Consider the following 10,953-nt stretch of genomic DNA (forward strand, 5'->3'; position numbering starts at 1 on the left):
AAACATAGCATTAGCCTTGATGTAAAATCTCACTCTCACCATAATTCTAAGCCTAACCCTAACATTGATTAAAATTTTAACCAAGGTATATAATTAAAATTGATAAACTTAATTCTAAGCCTAACCCTAATCATTAATAAACTTGATCCTGAATGTTAAACCCTAATTCTAATTGTAACTTCAAATCTTAAACCTAACACTCGATCCCTAGCCAGGTAACTATAACAGTAGGTCCATAATGGAAAGTAATCTTAATCCTAGGTTTGAAAACTTTATTTAATGATTTTAAATTGGGTTGAAGAAATATTGAAATCTTAAATGATAAACTATAAAATAGTACTTCAAGAAAAACTTATTTTGTATACTTATAATATAATTATATTAATTTGTTAATATTTCTCTTGATAATGATATTTAAATATGATTTATATTCTTTTGATTTCTCCACACAATATGTAGGACTTAACTTTTCACCATAATTTATGTAGATAATACATTTCAATAGATATGGATTTTATCTTTAGATGTGTGTTTGATTCTTTTAGCATGAGGTTTGTTCACATTGGACATAGCTAGAGTGTCATAAATTTGACAAAGAATCCAATCTTCCATAAGAAAGAAAAACACATGGACATCCAATAATATCTTCCAACTAAGATCTTGTTATCACCCTAACTATTATTATGACATTTACACAAAACATAATTGTGATCTAGTAATCAAACATGAAGTTGCCTATAAGTAAACACCACTTTTTGATACACATTCTTGGTTACACAAATCTTTATTGAACATCTAAGGTCATGATCTACATGAGTCTCCAACTTAGCCTCTTTACTAAATTTTATACTAGAGGGAGAAACAATATTTTGGTTACTTTTGACTACATCCTCCTCATGTTCACTAAAAAGATCTTCTAAAACCATTACTTTTGGGACCACCTTCTTCTATCGTCTATTAATAGGTCCAACAATTTATTTAAGAAAAGGGCACTAAATCTTACCACCATGGACACCTCTATTCAATTCTTGAAATATCACCTAGTTGAGAAGGGAAAAAAATATCACCTCCTTTTATTTTCTACATATCACTTGATAGTTCTTTAGAAACCTCTTGAGAAACCCTTTTGAATAGTTTAATTCATAGAGCACATGTCATTTCCTTGGGTTTACTAAGATCCAATAGGACTACAAAAAATGTGGCAATGATAGTGTTCACATGCATTGTATGTAAATTACTAGGTCATGTCCAAAAATCAACCTTTTTAATGTACTCATTTTCAAAGGAAGACAAGAAGACAGGGTACTAATTTTCCTTACCCACTTCAAGAATGCCTACTTCTCTGCTTTGTTTGCTTGCAATGGAAACACAAAACCATCTTTTGAATGCTTGAGCAGAAGAAACCACTGGAAAATCCAAGCATTTTGGTGGACGTCTCACCGTAAATAACCCTTATGGGTTTAATAAATAATATTTTTATTCTAAACAAGATCTTTCATTGCTTGTTAAAGGTAACTTTTTCAATTATTTATTAATTAATATATTTAAATTATATCTTAATGTGAAACATGTTTTATAATAATTAGTGTACGTGGATACTAATCTATAAGTTATATTATATCTTTATTAATAATTAATATTAACTAATCAATATAAATTAAATTTAATAGCTTTTTAAAGGTAACTTTTTCAATGATAGGTGAAATATATAATTAATAAATTTATTAATTAATATATTTAAATTATAGCTTAATATGAAACATGTTTTATAATAATTAGTGTACGTGGAAATATTAATCTATAAGTTATATTATATCTTTGTTAATAATTAATATTTACTAATCAATATAAATTAAATTTAATGTAAATAATATATTATACAATTGTTCAATAAATTGATATCTAAATAATATTGTTTTTATATTAAAGTAGTTAACATAAAGGGACTTGGCACATAACAAAACAATGGTTAAACTATTGGGCACTTTCACATCCTTTTCCTTAATATCAAAAACATGTTCCCTTGAACTTGCATAGACAAAACAAGTTCATATCTAACATAAAAACCAGATGTCTAATTCCTCCTTATAACAGAGACACAAAGATAAAGATGTCCTATCTACATAGATACTTAAAACATAACTACTTAAAGAGTTATTTAATTCTACTTACAGAGTTATTTATTTAATTATTGGCAACCAACACATTTCCCTATAGATGTCACCATTTGAAAGGCTAATTATGTGTGATATTATAATATGTTCAATCCTAACCCAAACCACAATCTTATTTATATGTTCGATCCTAAATATTTTAATATTGATCCTTAATTGTACAAATTTGTTAAGGCATAATCATAAACATATTTATATAAGATATTTTTAGAATTCACATTTAAGTTGATCTATTAATATAGTTTTTTGAAGTATTATTTTATGATTAGGCTTAAATTTGGTATAATGTTCAATTAGCCTTAACATTAAAGTTTACTTAAGTTTTTAACTTTATTTATTTAATTGATATGGTTTTAAAGATCTGTGCATGTATATAATTGATATTTTAGATTTATTTTATTAAATAGTAATTTTGTGATTTTTTATGTTGTTTAAACATATATGCAGATTATATTTGATGGACCCACTCCTACCACCTCCACCTCTCCCACCCCCGCCTCCACCCCCTCCACCTCCACCCCCACCTCCACGACCACCTAGTCCTCCTCCAACACCTACCACAGAGGGTCTGCGAGAGAGCAGACCTCATGCGAGATATTGAGACTATCAGGCATGAGGCCCACCCCCTCCTCACCTACTAAAAATATTCATTAAAAAATAAAATAAAAAATTATCATCAATCTTTGGTGTGTTAGGTAACTTTGTTTAAAGGGATTCATAAAAATTCATTTAGTTGTGTCAAATTATGGTGTCTGTACACGAGCGTGGTATGGTCCTGAAATAGGCATTTTGAAAAAGTGGATTTTAAAGATCCATACCAAAAAAATAATCTATCATATGGGTATACAAATAAATTACATATTCAAAAAGAAGATCCTAGGCACTAGAATTTTTATTGTTGAATTTTTTTTTAATATTTAATCTCTAAATGGCTCAAATTTTGGCATCAATTGATAATATATTTCAAAAATAGGACAACCACTTCCACTTTTTGGCCAAAAGTGAAACCCAACTTCTTGCACAGACCTACATAGTTGAAGTTTTAGATTAGTCAAAACAGATGAAGGATAAGGATTGATGAGTTGGCACGTTTAATGCACATAGTATGTTTGTTATGCAATAAAAAACAAGGATTTTATGAGAAGTTTCTAAAGGGAGAAGAACACAATGATAGAAGGATTCGATGAATCTGACCTAACCCTAAGATTTACGATGATGTTTAAGTGGAAAAAAATAAAAATTACCTATTTAAGGAGGCATAAGAGATGCTTTCTAAGGTTGGTTCATTGTTGATTGGCAATCTCAAGGAGAATATGTGAAGAGAAGAGTAGAAGATGAGAAGTGAGAAGATTAGTGAAATGTGATTGCTTGAAGGAATGCCAATAAGATCAGTGATGGAAATGATAATGGAGGCAAGTCAATGAATCAACAAATAAGCAAATGTAGATCTGAATATATAAAGTGAGTTGTATTTTACATATCAAACCTATTATTACATTCTAACCATTATGGCAATCAAAATCCTTTAATCAAGGTTGACCTAACACTCATTTTGTATATCCTTTAATCAAGGTGACATTCTAATGGAATGATCCAAAGTCCTCTAACCATGCCACTCCTAATAGGGTGATTAAATCCTTTAACAAGGTCACACCTAATAGTATGGTTGTAACCTTTAATAGGGTTGTCTCTTAACTAGGTTCATTTCATAAGAGTGAAAAAGTGGTAGCATGTTACTTGGTGGTTTTTCTCAAATTGGGTTTCCATGTTAAACCTTGGTGTCAAAATGTCATTTATTTGTGTGAATGTTATGTTATGCATGCTATTTTATAGTTTTTCATTTTACTGTTAGTTGACATACATGCGTTAAGCATAGAGTTAAATAGAATATTAAATTCTTGATGATATGCTATATTGACCAAGTGGGTTTATGAGAATGTTTAAGTTGTTTGAAGTTGTTAAAAGTTGAAGTGGTACATTTGGACCTGAGGATAATTGATTCACCCCGCCACCCCCATTCAATGCCTCCAATGTCAACGATATACAAGTGTCATATGTCAAGCAAACATAGGGAAACAAATTTTTAATACAACGCACTCTGCAGTACATCTGTGTCTAGTGTGAATCGATGAATGAAAGTTTTTAACAATGCTAATTAGGACAAACCATCTACGAGATCTACTCATAGCAAACAAAACAATCAAGTAAAAATGACAAGCTGCAAGCTTTGCATAACTAGATTTCTTTTTGGATTTTCTATAGTGTATCTTGGTTAGGAAATTTATTTTATTTATTTATTTTGGACATGTTTGATATAAAACATTATTTTTTATATTAAAATAAGAAAAAACATGTGTACCTTAATTTTAGCTTTTCAAAATCTTATATAGATGTTTTAAAATTCTCTCAATTTTATACAAATTTTTACTTGTCAAATAGTTTACTTGAAAATAAAATTCCAAGTCAATTTTTTCAAATACAATGCCACATTAACATGCTTGTCAAATCTTTTTTTCTTAAAAATAAAATTTCAAGTTCATATGCTCAAATATGATTCATTTTAACATCTTTGTCAAGTCCTTTACTTAGACACAAAATCTCAAGTTCATATGCTCAAATATGATGCCACAATAACATGCTCTTTTTTGGAAGTGTCCAAAATGATCTCAAAAGTGATATGACCAATAAATATGCACTAAGTCACATTTAATGATGTGTTAATATGGCATCACATGATTGGTGGTATTTTGAAATGTAGATGAATCTTTGGATAGATGAGCATTGACATGACATTTTTAGTCCATCACTATGGAATCTCTTTTTCCCATCTAATAAAACATGTAGTGGTACCCCTATTGCCTATTGGTCCATCTCCTCCAATTGACTTAACCCAAGAGAAGAGACCAAATACCACTTAATGGAATGAAAGATTAATAAGGTCTATATGGCTTCCAAGATGGTGGAAAGGGCTCCAAAAATTTTTGATAAGGAAAATAGGTTTTGAAGGGAACCTGAAACCCTTTACAAATCATAAAATTTTCAATGAAGCCCAAACCAAACAAAACTACAGACCAAAAGTGAAATAGGTCACCTAGCAAGACATAGTGACTAGGGTGGCATCGCAGATAATAAAGTACTCATCAGTCACACAAATAGGTTTTGAATAGGCATCTGAAGCCCCATGGTAATAAAAGAGGAATAGACAATAAGTCTCTTACCATGTCAGACAAAAAAAAACAACAAGCCAAAAGAGCCAGGAAAACCAACGAAAGGGACAACCACAACTCAAGGTTTCCCTTTTGGTCCCAATTTTTGAGAACATAAAGCCATATCAAAAGGAGTGGAGGGCTTGACCTTTTTTTGTTTAACTGTGGTCCATCCATCCTCCACCAAACCAGTTGCCTTCTACCAAGCAAAGTCAACAACACCACAACCATCCCCTAAAACCCCTGCAACTAAGGAATGGACCATAGCAGAAGAATGATCAATAACATCCAAAGATGGGGCAACAATATCCAGAGATGAAGTCGTAGGTGGGACAACAATCAAATCGCCCGAGACAGAATCTAGACAAGGGTGATCAGAAGAGGTCTCCACCATAGGGACAGTCGTGCCATCAAAAACAACAGTTGAATCCACCACCAAAGTGTCCTGAGAAGAGTCACCATTCCCATCAAGGGAATCTTTTTGAATCATGTAGTGATCATCTGAAACCCCCTTCTACCAAGAAGGAGACTTCTTCGGTCTAGTTTTTTTAGAAGAGCAACGGGCAGCAAGGTGGTTGGTCTTGTGGCATATCCTGCATTGGAAAGGGATGCCCTCATAATCAAGAAGTTGGTTCCAATGGCCATGCAGAGATTTCAACTTAATCATTTTAGGGAGTCCCTTGGAGACGTTGATCTCAACCAGGATATGGGCATACATCATCCTAAACACATTAGAAGATGCAGTATCTACCAACAAGAAGTCCCCGAGGGCTTCCCCCACTGCCTCCAAGGTAGAATCCACCCAAAGGTGAAGGGGAAGATTCAACAACCTAACCCACAAAAGGATCTTATTAAAAGATTTCGTCGATGGGTCAAACTCCTTATACCAAGGTTTAGCCATCAAGGGAAACTTCTCCCCCCATGAGAAACTACAACGTAGGATGGCATTTTTGTCTTCAGTAGTTTCAAATTTCACAATGAAAAAACCCCTTGTAATAGGGTATATCTGAGCTATAACTGAAATGAATGGCTTCCAAACACAGGTGATCCAGGTGTGCAACTCTGGCAGAGAGGGCTAGAAACCCTTAAAATGAAAAGATAGCAGCATTGGAGGAGAGATCATCCACATAAACAAAGACCTCATCAACAATATTTGGCTCTAAATCAATCATTATCGAGTTACTAACTACGATTGGCATAGCATCTCAAAACCTTGAACACACAGGTTACCCTCTAATGCATGTCTCATAAGCGACAACATCAATGTAAGATATTACAGATCTGCTAGAACCATGAGATGGAGACACCGTGGAGATACCACCAACCGACCATAACCCAAACCCAATAGACGAGTTAGGGAGGGCAAAATGGACCCCTGCTAGGATAGAGCCACGAAAATCAAAGTCAAGGGCAGCCAATGGAAAAATTGACCCAGGTCCCCCATCGTGAATAGCTATGACTGTTGACGCAGAGATGAAAGCCAGATTGAGATCAGGCCCAAAAGTAGAGAGAGCCGTGGACACAGACTTGGGCAGCAAAATAGATGCGGAGGCCATTTAAAAAAATATTTAGATAATTTCAATCCTGTTTCATAAACTTGGGTGGAAAAATCGACGTGGGCTCCAAAAGTTTCCCTATGAGATTTGAGAAATTTTGTCTACATTTTTTATCAGTATATTTATAATTCTTATTTAGCTATCAAGATGAATGTCCATGGGCATACCAACCTAGTGACACCATGAAGCACAAACATGAACCCCAACAACCTAGTGAGTGTATTGAGCACAAGAATGAATTCCAACAACATCAAAACTGAGGCTCAAACTTACAAGCATGTTAGGTATGGACCACAAGTATGAACATTTCCTTGAGTACATTGATATGGTGAGGGTAGAGAGCACAAGTATGAACACCCACGAGCATAATAGCCCAACAAGGTTATGAAACAAAAGCATGAATCGAAGAACTCACTAAGTGTATGAAGTACAAACATGAATGCCAATAACATAAATGTTGAGGTTCAAACTTGTGAGTATATTGGTTATAGAGCATAATTATGAACATTTGTCAACATACTAGTCTAATGAAGGTATGGAGCACAAGCTTGGACACCAATATCATTAATGTTGAGGTTCCAATTTGGGAGCATGTTGGATCAATAAAGACACAAGCTTGCAATCATAATGGGCCAGCAAAATCTTGGAACTTGGTTGTTAAAATAACACCACACCTCGTGTTATTTTAGTTAGCTATTATATTTAATTTATCAAATTAGCTTATTTTTTATTAATTGTTAGTATGGGTTTTCTTAGCATGTGAGATTTATGCAAAGAATAATTTTACATTCACTTACATGTATTTTTTATATTTATAAGGCTAGAGTCCCATGGAGGGGGCTTTCCTTAAAAATGGAGCTAAAGTGGGAGAGATTTATAGGAATATATAATGCTTAGCAGTCTCATGAATTTTTGCAAGGCATTTCAACTTTTAAAAAATTAAGCCCTTAGATTTAAGGAAGTTGAATTTTATAATAATAAAAAATAAGTAAAAAAATAAATATTTTCATTTTAATTTTCTTAAATATGAAATCCTAAAATACACCTATTTTAATGGAGAAGATTCCAAATAATCCTATAGAAATTTGTTCCAAGACATTTCATTATAAAGAGGTGCAATTTCTTGAACAGATGCCAATCTAAATTCAAAATCTTCAAAAAAGTCAATAGTTATTTGGTCATATAATTAAGTAATGTACCCTTCACACTTGCTTTATTAGAATTGTTGTTGTCATTCTTTTATTTATTTATTCCACTTAGCATTTAATCAATCTAGGTTGGTATGTGCTTAATACTTGTTTTTGCTTAATAAATATAGGTTAGATGTTTAGGAAAATTAACTTTCTTTTGTTTTATACTTATATAATATTACATGATAGAGTCTGATTTCTATGTTCACATTAGTGTATCGCCCAGAAGATCTATCATGTTAAATAAACTATCCCCATTCTTTATTGATGTAAGTTGTTGGCATTATATTTCTCATTAGTGACAACACTTACTCGATTCTGAATGATTACCGAATTCATCACTCAGTCTACAGTGTATATCGAGCATTTAGTGGTTACCTTGTACATTCATCACTTAAGTAGTTCATACCAAGCATTCTTGAAGCTACTGAGTGAGTGCGCAGTCAAGCAGTTCATACCAAGCATTCATGAAGCTACCAACTAGGTGTGTAGCCCTACAATATCTACCGAGCATACAGTGTTCACCGAGCTTCATAGTGTTTATCGAGTGATGGAAGCCCAGTGTTTACCAAGTAATGAAAGTGTAGTGTTTACCGAGTGAAAGTAAGGTAAACAAAGGATTCCGTTTTTACCGAGTGATACTATATCTACCGAGTCTCCAATGGTTACCGAGTTCCAAGCTATGTTGTGTGATTAGTATGGACCGAGCCTTCACTTCTACCGAGTGCATGACGATGTCGAGTAATGCAGTGGACACTGAGTATCAGAAGGTTACCAAGTCAGCTTGAAGAACCCGAGTTTTCTACTGTTTGGCCGACTTAGTAATATTTTGTTCACTTGTGTTTTGGTCGACCTTGCAATTGTTATTATTGGAATGGTATATATATAATGCATTATATCATTTACAAAGAAAGTATGAGAGTATCAAGAGAGACATGTAATGTTTTCAAGAGTGTAAATGTGAATCAGCGGAAGAGAAGAATATTCAACAAGGTCTACAAGCAGCAGTAAAGATTCATCAGTCATAAGAGGTGATCTATCTTTCAAGGATCTAATCAACAATCAAGTTTGTAAGTAGATCCACTATTTCATTCTAATAGGTGAATTAGTTTTGTAAATCCTTTAATAGGGTAGACTTAATAGTCTTTGTATAAATCTCCTAATAGAGTGCATATTTCAGTGTATGTTTGTAAAATCCTCTAACAAGGTGGACCTAGCAGTCCTTTGTGCTCCTAATAGGGAAGATCACCAGAAGTGGTCAATGTAAGTGTTAACAAGCCAACCTCATACTACAGTAACGAAGTTTTGTGGGTATCATCCCCACCCCAGTTTTACTTTCTATTTGGAAGGTTTCTGGGTTACCAAATCACTGTGTACATGTGTTATGGATGTTTGATTTCTCATATATGCAGTAGATTAGATGAATGAATGGTGAATAGTATATATGGTTAAAGTGCTGATTTTTTTAAAGTTTTTAAATTAGTGATTCACCCCTCCCCTCTTAGTAACCTATCATATCTTAAATATTTCCAACAATTGGTATCAAAGCTTTTGTGGTTCTCAGGATAAAAGTTTGACAGCTTGAGCAAAGATCAAGGACAATCGAGATATTTAGGCTTGACAAAGCTATTGAAAATGAAAAACTAGATCTAGAAATGGCCATGGCTCAACTCAAAGAAGCAAAGGAGCATCTTTCTCAATCCCTGAAGAGAAGGAAGGAACTTGCAAGACAGATGAATGACCATCAATATGTTGAAGAAAAGATTGAAGACCTTTTACCATCAAGTAGTTTAGATGAAGCTAATGAGGCAATCAAGGAACTCTTAGCAAAGAATGGCTCTCTGCAAGAAGAAGTAAGAAAGCTTAAAAGAGAACAAGAAATCCAATCAATCAGGCTATGTGAAGTTTTGGAACAAAGAAACAAGGCAACTGAAGACTTAGAGACAAGAAATAATCAATCCAATCAACATGAAGATCTTGTGGATCAACTATCTAATGCAAATGAAGAAATTATGAATTTGAGATTTGAAAATGGAAGCCTGAGGAATGATATAATCATTGAACGACAAATCAATGAAAGCTTACAAAGTGACTTAAGATCTTAAAGACAAATCAATAAAAGTTTGGAAAATGACCTAAATGCTGAAAAACAAATCAATGAGAGAATGATGAAATCTCAAGCAGACATGACTCAATTAAATCAACAAAGTGAACAAAATCTTCATAGACAAAAAGGTAAAGCTGGACTTGGTTGTAAGGAAGAAGGTGAAACCTCCAAACAAGGTGCCCAAAGGAATCAAAGACCTACTTGCAATCACTGTGGTAAGTTAGGCCACACATCAAAGAAGTGTTGGAATAATGGAAAAGGTAAATTCAATGGTAAATGCTATAGTTGTAGTCAGCATGGTCATAAAGCTAATGAATGCAAGAAGAAACCAAAATTTGAAGGAAATTGTCACAAATGCAAGAAGCATGGTCACAAGGAATTTCAATGCAAATCCAAATCATTCAATCCAGTTGAACAACTTGTTAAAGAAATATTTGGATGGGACTACAATACCTGGTGCAGATGTCATTATTGTGGAGAATATGGACATATTGGTATAAACTGTGCAAGACATCACCTAAGGAAGAAGGACACTACTGTAAGGTGCTATACATGTACAGAACTCGGTCATATAGCTAAAAAATGCATGAACATAGGAAAAGTTGAAGATGAAAAGAAAACTAAAGCTGAAAACATTCGGAAGCAGATGAGGCAACAGTGGATTCCTAAATCTACCGAGCAAGATAGTTCAAATGATGGCAATATCACTCAAGAAGTGGG

The sequence above is a fragment of the Cupressus sempervirens genome, chromosome 2, assembly GCF_028749045.1.
Source record: "Cupressus sempervirens isolate cs-2001-9-10 chromosome 2, ASM2874904v1, whole genome shotgun sequence".
Classification (NCBI taxonomy): domain Eukaryota; kingdom Viridiplantae; phylum Streptophyta; class Pinopsida; order Cupressales; family Cupressaceae; genus Cupressus; species Cupressus sempervirens.